We start from the raw sequence: 15,461 nt of genomic DNA on the forward strand, positions 1-15,461 counted from the left end.
ACGCGATATACACAAAAATTTGTTTTGCTCATGTTTCATGAATGAGGCCCATTGTGCGTGTGTGTGTGTGTCACTGTAATTAACAAATTGTTTTGTGTGTGTGTGTGTGTGTGTGTGTGTGTGTGTGTGTGTATGTATATATATAGCAATGTATTAATTTATAAACCATGAATTAACGATTTATAAGCACTTTGCTATATACTTACTATTATTTTACCAGTCTCTTCTTTTGTGTTCCATACAGAAGAAAATCAAACAGGTTTTTATTTACATGAGGGTGAGTAAATGATTCGAATTTTTAGGTGAACTCTATTTAAATGGTGCATATTTCAAATGTGTGTACTTCACTATTAAATCAAACAACAGTGGTGACAAGCAAAGAATTCATGTAAAAATTACAGTACAGCAAAATATTTCATGTTTGACTAATGTTCAATGACAGGAAGATATGTCAAACAATAACTGTACATGCAGAACCACTATACACTTAATTTACCCAACAAACCTATTTTTCCCCTTCTTGATAACCACCCCCCCCCCCCACCCCCACTGCTCCTTCCCTCACAGCCCACCCTGCACTGAGCCATGGTGGTACATACCATTATTGAGCACATCTTGAGCAAGGAGGGGGTCTCTGCCTCGCCGAGGAGGCTATGTTAGAGCCACATAAACACATTCAAAGATGTGTCTCCATGCATTCTGGCAGCCCGACTGAGCCACGACTGCCACGCTGAATGAAAACAGAGAAATCAGGGGGAGAGACAAAGAACAACCACCAAGCAAACTACCACACCATTTCTGCAGGGTCTTGCCCATTTCCCTCTCTCTCGGATTGTGAGAGCACGTCTGACAGGGAAGAGAGGAAAACAGGGGAGATCTACCGGCAGATTCGTCCCCCAGGCTCCCAATTACAACCCGTGTTTCCACTTTGAACTAGAAGCCACAGCACAAACAAATACAGGGATGCTCTGACTAAAAACAAAGAAGAGAAGAGGAGAATAAGAAATCAAGAGAGACAAAGAGTGAGAGAAGGAGGGATTTTCAATGAATGGAGCATGCAGCATCATGTGGTGGAAATAACTGCATTTACGTAAGGTAAGACAAACCTTCTTTGTCTAATCTGTGATAGAGCACAAAAAAGGCACACAAATTCTGTGCTGACGAGCAACAGAGGCTGAGACTGACGTTTCTCCCTCACGATTGAGAGAGACTGCTGTGTGGATGAGCCCTGGAGAATAAGCCGCGCATATGTTAAGATGTACACGCTGATGAGCTTGTGACAGAGACCTGAGGCAAGCCTGAAGAAAAGAATCACTCGTAATCCATACAGAGCTCAAAGAGCACCATGGTGTCGGCTAGAAAGACTCGGTCACCAGCTGGGAACCTTGGGAAACAGTTGTGTTCGTGTATATATTCGTGAGTCATTGCTCAGTATGGATCCGTTTTGCTTCTGTCGGATCTCTTGACAATAATGTACGTAGCATAGACTTTTAACATAATCTGCAACTCACCACTTTTAGGTTATTTAGTCCAGGTCATCTGTGGATAATTTTATATTCAGTTGCAGCTGGACAAAATAAGCATCAGTTTAATATGCATGTCATATCTGTGCTGCAATGACAACCACACACGTATTATAACGAAAGAAGTGTCGACACTAATGCTTCACTGCCAAGGGGGTGCATCACTGCTAGTTCTGATCAATACCTGGGTATTAGTGTTCAGTCATTAACGGCTTAGTTTAGGCCCCTCCCCCCACCTGACCTAGTGTCAAAACAAACCTGTATGCCGAAAAACAACCCCGGGAACAATGCACGGCCGGTGCTTAGTAAAAGCGTGATGGTAATTAGATAGAGAAAGCATTAACAAATATCGGTGCCATCAATGCTCTCTTTTATTGTGAAAAACTCACCTCTGCCAGCTGGTGAAGTAATAACAACCATAGCTAAATATGTAAATCATTACATAAGAGCAGGAACTGTGCCGCTCCAGGGCAGGGATATGAAGCCATTAGTAAAGATGTATAGCAATATCAAGAGAAAGAACATCTCTTTAAAGATGAGTATTGGATGGAGTTCCACATTAAGGAACAGATTGGGCAAGTCTTAGTGGAAAGTTTAGCTCAGATGAGTCCATTGTGCCTTCAGAGATTTATGAGATCATTTGCCACATATCTTGGTTGTCTCATCGTGAAGTGAAGAATCGCAAAAGTTTTTGGCAAAATACTCAGAAGGTGAAGTCCTGTCCTTCATCATTATCAACATCACAGTTAGCATGAAACAGCATCTGCAACCCGTTTTATTTGCCCAATAAGATGTATTGCCTATGAAACAAGATTTTCAATGGGAGAAATGGGGCACAACTTAATTTTATTGAACTGGGAATTGATTGGATAATAGAAACCAGGTGCTCTGTTCTACACCAGATTGGATACAGACCTGAATGTTAGATTGCAGAGATTATTGAGGACTTCTTCTATCCACTGGTTCCTACTTTTGAATGAATCTTGGCTCTTGTTGCATCCTTATTTTGCAACAAGCACACAATATGTTTTTGTTTTAGTTTTTTATGTATAGTGATTATATATTATCTGCACATTCTTTATTACATTAATACTAAACAGCATTGAATTACTACTGGCAAGATTTCTATGTCCGTATTTGTAGTCAGTCTACATTACCTACAACAGCAGCCTAAAATAGTATATGTAAACTGTTAATATAATATAATATAATATAATATAATATAATATAATATAATATAATATAATATAATATAATATAATATAATATAATATAATATAATATAATATAAGAAAAAATACAAAAGCTAACTGCTAAGCTTATTTGCAAGAGAAAACAGATGTTAAAAATATTATTATATAATTATAGTATATTACACTGTATTTCAGAAATTATGCTACAAGGTGAACTTTGCTGTTAAGTTGTCTCTCTCGTGGGAGCTCTCAAACCACTCAAACATTTTTAGCCTGCACTCAGCTTTGTGGTGTCAATACATAGCACTGTTGGCTTGAATTTCACCTTTAGCAATATTAAAGACTCGACAACAAAAACAAAACATTCATACGAAATATTCAGCACTAGAATCTATAAAACCCCTGAATGATAAGCCATAACTTGTGTGATCACAAAGTGCTCGAGTAAGGGACAGAGACAAATATTACAAGCCAACAATATCATTCTACTCCTCAGATAAATCGGTGTGGTTGCAAGGAATTCTGGATTAAGCAGAGTTCAAAAATATTTTGAAGTCCTGTGGGTGAAAGTCATAGTGTTTCTGTTGAAAACAGCTCTGACGTTGGCATTTGAAAGCACACTAGGCCAGAGCTACTTGCTGCAGGCACTCTTGCCTTCCCTCACACACACACACTCGTGTGCACTCTCACACAAGTTCGCACACTCAACCTCTCGTGCTCACATGTGAACAATTTGTTCACGTAGTGGACAAACACTCTGATTCATGCTGCAAGTGTTATGTCCCATTTCACACTTTTTTTTCAAAGAAACGCCCACATAAAAACCTGTTTTCACGTGTGTCACAAAGGCAAGGCTAGTTTGCTGAGGGACTCCAAGCTCTTGAAAGAGTGTAAAAGCGATTCACAACACCATCTGAATCTCCATGTCATGAATATTAACCAGCACAATTGTTCCCTGAGTGACGCTACCATGGATGCATTATTCATTCATCCCGACGCTGCCACAAAAAGTTACACTATGCTATGGCCAGACCTGCTTTGTAATAGCTTGTGGTGCCCGACGTGGAGCGCTAACACCCATAGCTCTCTGTCAATGGACAGCTAATGAACAGCTGAGAAACAGAATAAGGAAGAAGGAAGAGAGGAAAAAGGCAGGAAAACAGATTGCCAGGCCTCAGGCTGGGCTGTTACTCTGCCTTCTTGAATTCAGCACTGCGGGGCTTTGAGCTTGTGTTTGGCTGCCATCTCCGGTTGCTCCACTTTAGTTGTGCAGTCATAAACACACACACACACACACACACACACACACAAACACCCATTACTGAACTATAACAACCCCAGGGAGAGCAGCTGTTACCCCCGGAAGAGCTAGGCCCATAGTTGCAGAAGTGCTATGAAGCTAAAGTGAGAATGCCAGGCCATATTTCCTCAGCGGGGGTCTCATGTGGCCGCCCACCCTGTATGTGCCTAACAACTTCATCTATTCATGCTGTATAAGGCTCACCTTTCTCTTAATTATGTCTGACAGCTGTATAATAATGGCACAATCCTATTATGCTGAGTCCTTATTTTCTTGTTAAGAGAAGGTAATGATTGTGTGATTGTGTGACGACTGACATGCATTCTTGGCTCCTTTCTGAAGCACATGGGTGGCAGGGGTCCAGGAGTGTACTGTTCATACACACCTCACATGTGTTAGATGAAAGTAAATGGGTTATTCCATTTTGGAGGCAAGAGACTTAAAAAACCAACATGAGTGTTTTTATTTTTTTCTTTGATTGTTAACCATTGCTTGCTGTTGAAGGGATCACTCTCGAAAAAATATATAATTCTGACAACGAATATTCATCATTTATTGCCATACCAAAGCTGCTTGACTTTTTTTTTTTTTTGTCCATACAATGACAGTCAGAGCAGTCCAAAACAACAATGGTCCAACCAGCTTCCATTAGATGGAACATTTTTCAAAATATCTTCTTATATTTTGATATGCAAAGGTATTACCAACTGTACCCTCTGACCCGTACATGACTTCTGCTAAATCTGAAGTCAGCTAATTCTGTGCATAACCTTCAGGAAAACATTTCTCTAAACCATGTTTATAAAGAATAGGTCAAATTAGTCAAGAGCGATTCACAAATTTCATGTTCTTGAAAAGAAGAAGAAGAAGAAGAAAAAAAAAACCCTAGGCAGAATGGAATGAAACAGGCAAATTACTGAAATGCGTTCAACCTGAAACGTAGTTCAATTAGAACACTGATGAAACAGGTAATGCAACAACAACCACAAGATTTCTTTCTTGTGTGTACAACAGAGTGAGAGAGAGAGAATACATAATCTGTGAACGTTCCCCACGTGAACTGTCTTTAAAATGGGTGATTTCACGAAGTGGGGAGAATTTTAAGAGCACAAATCCTGTCTATCCTGTCCTACTTTTATACTGTTGAAAAGTCTGTAGTGTACCACATAAATGTCTATAAAGGCACTGTGTATTTTACAGTGTTCTTGATAAGAATGGATTAGGAGCACCAAGAGCCATGAGAGGATAATAAACAAATGACCTTTAAAAACAATAAAGTCTTCCTTAAGTAAATCTAATTTTGCTAAGTATCTGTCCTCTGGAAAAGCAGTAATATATAGAGCCCACTCCCCACATGTGCTATTCCGTCTGGCAAAAGCCCCCAGTCCCTGAACAGCAGCTGCTAAATATCTGAGACCAATCAGATTTTCTAATCTTGTAGATTCACTATATAGTGACCATGACTATTCATCTCTGGATACCAAGTGCATTCATATTTAATTTGAATCTTCAGTCATGTCCCAATTACAGCATGAAACTGGATAGACACAGTGAAGCACATGGCCATAATGATTTAGCTGATGTTTGGGAAATTCACTTCTGCTGAAAGTTGTTGTTTGTCACATTCAGTTGGTTGGCCTCTTGCATTATATGTCTTGTACAACGTGTACAATTATGTTTAATAATAGTCTGATATTATAGTAGTATGAGATTTCAACTGATTATCAAACATTTCATTGTGAGATATAATTGTCTTGAAAATTGTAAATAATATTATTCAAAAAATTTGCATTGATTTGATTAATCTGTGTCTTGAGCTGCATTAATGCTTGCTAATCAACATTTATTATATTATATTAACAATGCAACAATTAACAATGCAACAATCCTGTCTTTTAAAACAGTATTCATAATTGTGAAGAACAACTCGAACTGCAGAAAGTGGGTTTGTGTTTGTCATCGGGTAGTTTCTCTAATGACCTGCTAGTTAAAGTAGTTACAGACAGCTTATTTTAAGCTCTTGCGTGCTGTCAAGCATGCTGTTAGGAATTATTGCTCCTCTTTTGAGTTAGAATCTGGCCAGAACATTGCAGATCACATCAGTGTCAGCTGGCAGGCTGTGTAATGTCTGATGCGACACTATGCTGCTTTCAGCTGCCTCTGGGTTTTGTTTTCGCTGAGCAGGATTCGTGACCTGTAACAGACTTTGCATGTATCTGACAGATCAACTGATGAAACTAGATAGTATTTTGTATGTTAACGATTTAACAAGATATTTAACAAGAGTTTAAACACTGTCTCATCAAGAAGACAACACTACAGTCTTGTCGTGGGCTTTAATAATCAGTGTAAAAATGGATTTAGTCAACCTCTGCCTCTTTAGCTTTGAATTAAACCACGCTCTTTCACGTTGATGTAGGTACTCAATTACCATATGAGCTACTCGTATAAGAAAATTTCTTAAAAAAAAGGATACTTCATGCATTAATAACTTGTGGGCAAACTTACTTTTTAATGCAGGTTAATTCAAATTTTATACTTCAGCTGTTTGCCAAAAAATTATCCAGTTGGGGCCGCATGTCAACCTATAGGCTCATAAAAAAAAATACATGCCTCTTCCTACATTTTTATAAAACTACAAAACGTATGTTTATGTGTGCAAGACACTGCAGTATCCAACTGAAATGAACACTACACAGAGTAAATCTTCAACAACTATTATTTCTTTTTAAATAAAAAATATGATTAGAGAGGCAGATTATTGATTTGAAAAATTTTATTGTAAATGAATACATTTTGCATCACATAAGTTGATCCATATGAATGGCTTTTCTGATGTAGTAAACTTGCTCTGTAACTCACCAGGTACTTGCGATGTGAAGCTCTTCGGGTACGAATCCCACGAAAACACAAATCGCGATAAAAGAGGTCCAACAACTGAACATTTTTAGCAAGCTAAAATGGCATGCTTGTTTCAGCAAATGTGTTTTTATCTCATGTTTCCTTTTGTCAGTTTTGGGTAGGTGGTGATTTTCAAATGCAAAACGTTAACCTTTTACCCCCTCTTAGTGGTCTGGATTTCACTTACGAATTGTGGCGATACATTTAACACCCAAACTAACAAAACATTTCCAGATTAATTTTCATCTGGTTTGGTTAAAACTGATTGTGTTTTAGCACCACTCACTTAACTTGTGGATAAAGATGTAAACTATGAATCGTTGAAATATCAGCATGAAAGTGAAACTGAATTTAAATCAGTATGAACAATGGCACTGCTAGTTCAAATATAGAAAAAATAGATATTGTGCAGACCCAAATGGGTTATGTTATGCATCACAGTGATCATGGTAAACATTAACAACATTAATGTGTACAGCCCCAGAGGGCTCACAGCAGCTTTCACATTCACTTTAAACTGATCTGAGCCAAACTCACCATCATTTGACTCTGAAAGTGCAGTGAATCTCTGAAACTGGGAGACATGCCACTGGCCACTTTCATTTACCTTTCAAATGGCAATTTAATATGCTACTGAGATTTATTCACAGAGTACTATTTTCTGTCTTGGCTTGGTGTTTCTGCCCTGAGAGAGGATGTGTGTTTATTACATGGCTCTGGAATATTTCATCCTGTTTGAGACATTCTGTAGTCAGATATTTTTTTATAATTATGCTGAGCTGTAAAAATGCGGCCGATTAGAAAACAGATTCTACGATGCAGAAAAGATGTGGCCAGTAGAGGGCAGTCACATGTCATTCCTTAAACAATCACGGCTAGTAAATAGTTTATTTTATTATTATTATTGTTTTTTACATTTTAAAGTGTGTTCAGTGCCACAGTAGAAGAAGCCACTTCTTTTTTCATATACTACTTGAGCCTCAGAGCGTGCAGCCGAAATAAAATACACGTGATCGTGTTGCTTATCTTGCATTTAGTCGGCGGATGCCTGCTGTTTGGGACCGTAGTCATAAAAGACAGTTCTGGGAAATAATTATACCAAACCACTTTAATGAAAATATCAGGCATTTCAGAGTGATCAAAACAACATTTCAGATCGGTCTGCTGTTTAGACCAGTTATGTCGTCCCATTGCGCAGTCACATGTCCTTTTTGATGCGCATCATGTAGTTTATTTGGTAAATGTGCTTCTATCTTTCTGTATGTGCATGTTTTCTTGTTGGATAAAAAATTTATCCAATTCAGTTGAACACATACGTTTTTTAATGTGCATTCTATCACCAAGCTTTGTAAAAGGTGCCACCACCAAAATATTCACTGACCTGGAAAGCATAGCAACAGTTACTATGCTTCTTTGCTTTGTAATGTCAGCAAAAGATGATGAGGACACTGGGTGGCAGAAGGTTCATAAAATCTTTATACAATGTAGACCATCTATGCTACAATGAAATATGCTGGTATTTTTGTCTGTTTTCCATTGCACAGGTTAAGCTTAACACATTAAAACAGAACTACAGCTTCAGAATAACTTAATCTCCACAGCTGGCTATTGATTTTATACCCACAAAGTGAGATGTGATTTCAAGACTTCCTAATACTACTTTTCATTTTTAATTTGTCCATTTGTCCTCCTTCATTTGTCCATTTGTCCTCCTTCATTTGATTTTTACTGGTGTCTAGTGTCAAGTCTCCCAATGCTGAGATGTAGAGCGCATGTACTTTTGAAATAGCTATGGCAGCTTAATGAATGTCAGAGAAACCCCATTAAGGTCCATCAGTTTCACAAATTATGTTTACAAAGGAGGATTGAGCAGCTGGTGGTGATTTTTTTTCTCTCTCGAGAAGTGAGCCATCATTGGTGGAAGAATGAAGGGATTTGAAAACCACATCAAGCGATTGAACAAACATTTGTTTTATGCATAAAAATAACACAATTAACTTTTGACCACCTGAGAAAATTCCACTCTGTTTGGAAAAAGTTTACCAAGACCACTGGAAAGTCTTACAAAATTACTTGACAGAATTTGTTGACTGAAAGATTTATGTGGTTGAATGACGAGGGGTGCCCAGGCTCTGACGCTGTTCAGTTGTTCCATAAATGCTAAATGAGATAAACAGAAAACTAATCGATTAGTCTGCAGTGAAAACATGTCAGAGGGAATTCCAAGGTTAAAGTGCCTGGTTTATCGACAACCTTGTGCTGTAGTAAACTAATCCCACTATGTCTTCAGTAGCATACTGTGCTGTTATTGACATGCTAGTGTTCTGTGTTAAAGACAGCAAGCATTTGAGTTTCATGGGGATTCCCTGTGCTCCCCGTGCTGATCTAAAGCTTTTTACACCACTGCAGTCATTCGAAATGAGCTACAAAACCTGACTCTGACTAGAGGGAATTGGAAAACAAGGGCCCAGCACTTCTTCTAGCAACAAAGAGAATGGCTGATTTTCTTTTTCTCCCACCACAGTCTATCTAGATTCTTTTTTATTTAGGGGAGAAAAAGCTTGTGGGGCTTGAAAATGCCAATTTGTTTCTTAGTCATCCTCCCATCGTGAGCCTACTGCGATCCTCGTAGGTAATGAGTCTGGTGTGCCAACTATTTGCATAGCCAATTAAACCTCTCTGCCTTCAATAGGGGCACTTTAAGAGGATAATCAGGGCTGGATGGTAGGCTGAGACAGAAGCATGACTCATTTTAGACTATTGGGTGATTGAGAGTCAAACCGTAGCTTGGGTTTTGGATTAAAATATTAGCAGTGTTTTTTTTTCGCTGTTACCAGAGAGAGTTGGGGGTGGGGGTCTGAACTATAAAAATATTTTCTTTTTTTAAATAAATCGAAGGATGCAAGGACATTTTAGCATTCAAAAGTCAGTGTCAGAATCATCTAAACAACTGTACATAATCAGATTAATTAAGAGAAATCAGAAGGTTCCAATCATCCAAATAATGTGACCAAAATTAGTTATTATTCAACACGCCAGACAGTATGTAGCACAAAGTTGCGGATCTCATTCATTGTAGAATCAATAAACGTACAAACGGCTTCATATCATGTTAGGTTATTCAGGTTATTACAGTCATTACAAGTGAAGTTGGTCATTTGACCCATTGCTGCATCAGCAAATTTTATTAGAGCGATTTCACTCTGGAGGGTTCTTAGTCCTTAAAGTGATGTGCCCTATATATGGAACATGCATTGACCGGTTAACTAAGCTTTACAACATTGACTTTACTGATTTTCCCATATGTCCTTTGCTGCCTTTAACCTGCGCTTCCATAGATGCATATTCATGAAAGGTAAACTGATTTATTTTCTCAGTTGTATGTTCTGATGATATATAAGGCTGTTTCTTCATTTATTCATTTATTCATATATATATATATATATATATATATATATATATATATATATATATATATATATATATATATATAAAAAATCAAAACAGCATATATATATATATATATATATATATATATATATATAAAAATCAAAACAGCATGTAGGATTCAGGAAACACAGGGCTTAAATACACATGGAAACTAATGAGGGAACACTTGGAAACAATGAACATGATGACATGAGGGAAAACACAGCTAGAAACAAATGAATCAGGGCAGGAACAGAAAAACCAAATAAGGGCATAAACAGAACATGGAGCATGTGGGGAAGAAAAACTCTAGACACATGACAGACAAGTGAAGACGGGATTAAACATATTACTGCTGAAAATTGACCTTTTCCTTCATAAGTATAAATTAAATTTTGAAACATATAACAATTTATTTAAAAATAATAATAATAAATTGTAAAAAAAAAAAAAGTTATTTTAAATTGTAATTTACAGTTGATATTACTGTTGTTACTGCATTTATCATCAAATAAATGTAGACTTGTTTAGCACAACATACATTAAAACCATAAAATATCATAATTTTTTTTTTTTAAAGAAGCTTCCCAATGGAAACCTCGACAAGACGCACACCTGTTTCACACATAATCCGTCTGCAGTGCGTATGCAGTCCGTGTGCATTTCGTATGTGGTGCAGAAGCAGCACGGATTATGTGTGAAACAGACATAAGGTTGTTTGCACCTTGTGCAATGTGAATTAGTTTACAGCTTTCTCAAGCAGTTTGTGATGCATTTTGGAAACAGGAGATGAGCCCCTGATCTACAGCACCACCTGTCTTGAGAAACCCATTCTCAAAGACTTAACGTTAATTTTAGTCATTATTTTATTTGGGTAGCACACATATTCTGAATGCCTTCGGCAGAATTCAAATGAGCCATTTTAATCTAGATTAATTCCAAGATTATAGTGAGATTAATCTAGATTAAAAAAAATTAATCTATGCCTAACACTAATATACACATATTTATATATTCACTTCTAGTGACCAATTTACATAAACTAGCTGGAGTGTGAAAAGCATGTGTTAAGAGACTTTAAAGTGCCTATAAAAAACATCCATATGTCCTTGTCTGTCCAAATAGGTCCCAATTAATCTGTCTTTATATGGTCAAACTCAATTAAATTTAGATTTTTTTTTTCATTATTTGTCTGGTTCAGGAAAAAATAAAACACTCTCACAATAAAAAGTAGTTCTTATGATTCTACCCTTAAAAGCTAGCCTTGTGATATTTTGGAGTTGCATTAAATCTTGAAAACCATGGCTATTTTATAACTGACCTTCACCTTATCAGACAGAGGCGTTTTATCCTTTAGATAAGCATCTGTGCAATGGACATTACTGCCGTGGATTGTGTGGAACAGGCAGCCATTAGGCAGTGTGTAATTGATCGGTTCTCTGTCACCCGCACAGTGCACCAGGGGTGAATCATCACCTCTTAGGCTACTGCTAGACAGAGATGTGAGAAAAAGACTAATGGTGCAAGGGATACATTCTCATTTACAATCATTTGCACCACTGAATAGCCTACTACTGAGCTAAAGAAAACATTTTTGGTAGAATTTTAAACACGTGAGAAAGTCAATGCAAGATGCAAAAGTAATCTTTTTTGCTACTAATAGTTATTCAGCATCATGCAATGAGAGGGTGCATTTTTCAAATTGTTTCAGTCTGTAAATTGTGTCCCTGTGGACGACAGCCCTCCAGAGGAGGCATTTGCACACACAGTTGTCCTTATCAGCCTAACTCAGTGAGAAAGACTGTCAAAACAATGGCCAATTACAGGGCTCCATCTGTGCTATACAGGCAATTCGTTTGAGAAAGTGTAACATGGCTTCCAGGAGGTCATAATGTAATCTTAATACTGACTGTCGCGTTCAGTGCATGTGCAGCTTTAGTCCAGATGAACACAGACTTAATTTGTAGCCTGCGGATTAGTACAAATATCACGCTTGTAAGATAAAAACATGCACTTATGATTTTCCCCCTGGCTTTCTGTAATTTAGCACATGGTTGAACCAGTTGGTACAAAACCAATTGCAGATTGTAAGAAAACACATTTATTCTCATGTTTCACAGTGAAGAAGACATATGTGATTTACAAACCACAGCTGAATCATTCTTAAAATATGGTGGCAAACATTGCTTGACTTTGTGTTACTTCCACACCACTACTATCGGCCAAAATCTATCTAAAATGTATGTAATAAATGACGTATTATTTATTTATTTATTTTTCTACTAACTTATAAACGGAGCCCCGCACATGACATGCAAGAAAAAATAAATAGATTGTGTGCACGATTTACTAATTCGTTCCCTCAATGTACTTAAACGTGCACATGGTTACTATTGTGTTCCCTCGATTTGCTAAATTGTGCGCACAATTTATACCGGTAAATCGAGTGAACGAAATAGTAAATCGAGGGAACGCAATAGTAATCGCGTGCACGTTTTAGTACAGTGAGGGAACGAATTAGTAAATCGTGCATACGATTTAGTCTAATATTTTTTCCTGCATGTCATGTGCGGGGCTCCGTATTTATTTATCATTTTGTTTACAAAGCATTATTGTGTCTAACAAGTCTTGTTAGTTGTTTTATTTTTGCTAAAAAAAAAAAAAAAAAAAACTGTATCTTTTCCACAGAAAGCAGACACGTTTATCCTTAATTGTTGCTTCTCCAATACAATCAGAAATAATTACCAAACAGTCTTATATGTGTTTGGATAGTTTCAAACAAAGTCAGCAGTTTATGCAGTTTTTAATCAAGTTACTGCCAAAAATGTTTTACAATGCACACTTTATTCCAGCCCACATAGGAATCATATCCATTCAGTTTCTACCACTTTATAAGCCCACTTTAATCCACTATAAATTGTTGGTATCTTTCCTTCGGGATGTAATATAAAGCTCTTCAGAACAACAGTAACCAAGAGGGCTGGAGTTTAGCGAAGGGTCAGTTCTTTGCTTCAAGTTAATTAGCTCACTTGCTTTTCCAACCTAAAGAATTTAAATACGCAAACTGAACAATGACATCAGAAATTTTATTGAAAGGGTCAATCAGACTGAAGACAGCATGTAGCAAGTGCAATAAATGCTCTGTGGAAAAAGAAACTCAAGCCTATTCCCAGCAGTCCTTCTGGAGCACGGGGTCCTGTGAGATTTTGATCGGGGAGTACTCTGCCTGCCAATGTCGACTCTGACAAGATCACAGGCGAGGGCGAGCAGGACACACTGGGCTGAGTTAAGACCTTGGCTCAGCGCTGCTGACTGGCAATACTGATTTGTTCCTACTGTTTCCACAGCAACGGCCATGCCTGGTTTGTCGTGCTGAACACACACAGGATGGAAGGGAAAGAGACATCACACTGTATTTGTACCAGTTCACATCCATGTTGAGCAGCTACACAGCATGAGTTAAACATAACGATGTCCTTATTGTGATCAATGAAATCGATTATGAAAGCAGTTCTGTTGTGCTTTGGTAACACAAAGAAAACCACTTATTTTTTTTTTATTTTTTTTACAGCTGTCATTCTGTGTTTTTTTTTTTTTTTTTTTCAGCACACAGGAATTATTTGCTCATTACTTTGTCAAGATCTCTTTATTCTCGATGTAAAATGTGTCTAAATTGCTCTTCAAGTTCCTGCTGTGTGGGTTCTGGTGCGAACGGAGGCAGCCAAGCCAGATGCTTTGCAATATATTACTGCATCTCCTGAGACTGCAAGTGTACAGCAGAGTTTTTAATCAAAAACCTGAATGTCACTGAGAGCAGAGGAAACAGATCTTCCTCTTCATCAACATGTGGCCCTGATTTTCATTAGACACTATCTAGACATACATTTATTGGAGTCTCAGACATGAAAAGTCTCAAAGCCAGCTGTAATAATAATCCCATTTCACAAAATAAATAAATAAAATAAATCCTTTGGATAAAAAATGTTCTAAATTTCTAATAGCATAATGCAAATCTGGGATTAAAAAACAAAAAACAAAAATTGTATATTTGTGAAAATGCTTTAAATGAGAAAGCGATGCAGAAAAGAAGCAAATTAACTAATGGTCTTAAACTGCTATTTTTGTATTCAATTGTAAAAAATAGCAATATATCAGAAAAAAAAAGCAATTTAGCTAATGGTCTTAAAAGTTTCCACCATGCTGTATATACTGTAGGGCACTACATCTAACAAGGAAGCAAAAGGCCAATCAAATTTTCCTAACAAAATGGAAAATATGGTTATGCATTGAGAAGCTGAAATGGTAATCAACCAGTAAAATCCCCAGTTATTCCATATGAATGTATGGCTAATTTTTACTCCTGTCTTATTGCTCTTTCTCATGGTGTCAAACACAATCAATAACACCTCCCTTTTCCTTATTGCTCAATCACTTTCCAAGTCAAATCACACCAAGACGATGAAAAACTGTATTAAATAACAATTTAAATCAGATATTGTTGGTCGTACCAATGCAGAAATTAACTGTGCAGCTTTATTTTCTAGTTGTAGCTACAGTATGCTGACGTACTGTATCACGTTTGTGGCAAAGAACTTTTATGATTTTTGGATCATATAAGAGCCGATATAAATCCAATAGTTTCATCTAGTCATCCAAACCGACCTTATGATTTTTGGATTCATATAAGAGCTGATATAAATCCAATAGTTTTATCTAGTCATCCAAACCGACCTAACTTATGAAAGACATCACCATTAGTCTGATATTTCTCGTGTGGATAAGCCTGTGAAAGTCCATTTACCACCTTCTGTCTGTACTTGGCCAAACCATCCTGTCAGTTCGGGCATGCAGGCTTGATCCTCATTTACCATGTAAGCAGATTCAGGCATTACAACAGACTAGCTGTGGATGTACAGCCAGAGAGACCTGCTAAATATAACTGCTAGAGAGAGTTTTACAGGGTTTTCTGTCTATGTCTGGGTGTCCTAGAGCAGGAGGAGCTCAGAAAGAGGTTAGCAGTGTGTGTTACCCAGATAGTAAAAGGCTGAGCTGAGAGTTAAGAGGCATAAAAGCTTTTCAAATGGATAAGTAGAGATGATCCTAACAAGAGTGACA

The 15,461-nt window shown here is 37.3% G+C and overlaps 1 protein-coding gene across 1 annotated transcript in view; it reads left to right on the plus strand.

The window, feature by feature from the left end:
• Window positions 1-596: 596 nt before the first annotated feature.
• Window positions 597-15,461, plus strand: part of LOC113061678 (galactosylgalactosylxylosylprotein 3-beta-glucuronosyltransferase 1-like) — a 90,398-nt gene continuing 75,533 nt past the window's right edge. The window contains exon 1 of the mRNA XM_026230997.1: window positions 597-1,095. The gene's annotated coding sequence lies outside the window, so the exon portion shown is untranslated. The remainder of the gene's footprint in view (window positions 1,096-15,461) is intronic.

Source organism: Carassius auratus, chromosome 43 (assembly GCF_003368295.1).
Source record: "Carassius auratus strain Wakin chromosome 43, ASM336829v1, whole genome shotgun sequence".
NCBI classification, from domain to species: domain Eukaryota; kingdom Metazoa; phylum Chordata; class Actinopteri; order Cypriniformes; family Cyprinidae; genus Carassius; species Carassius auratus.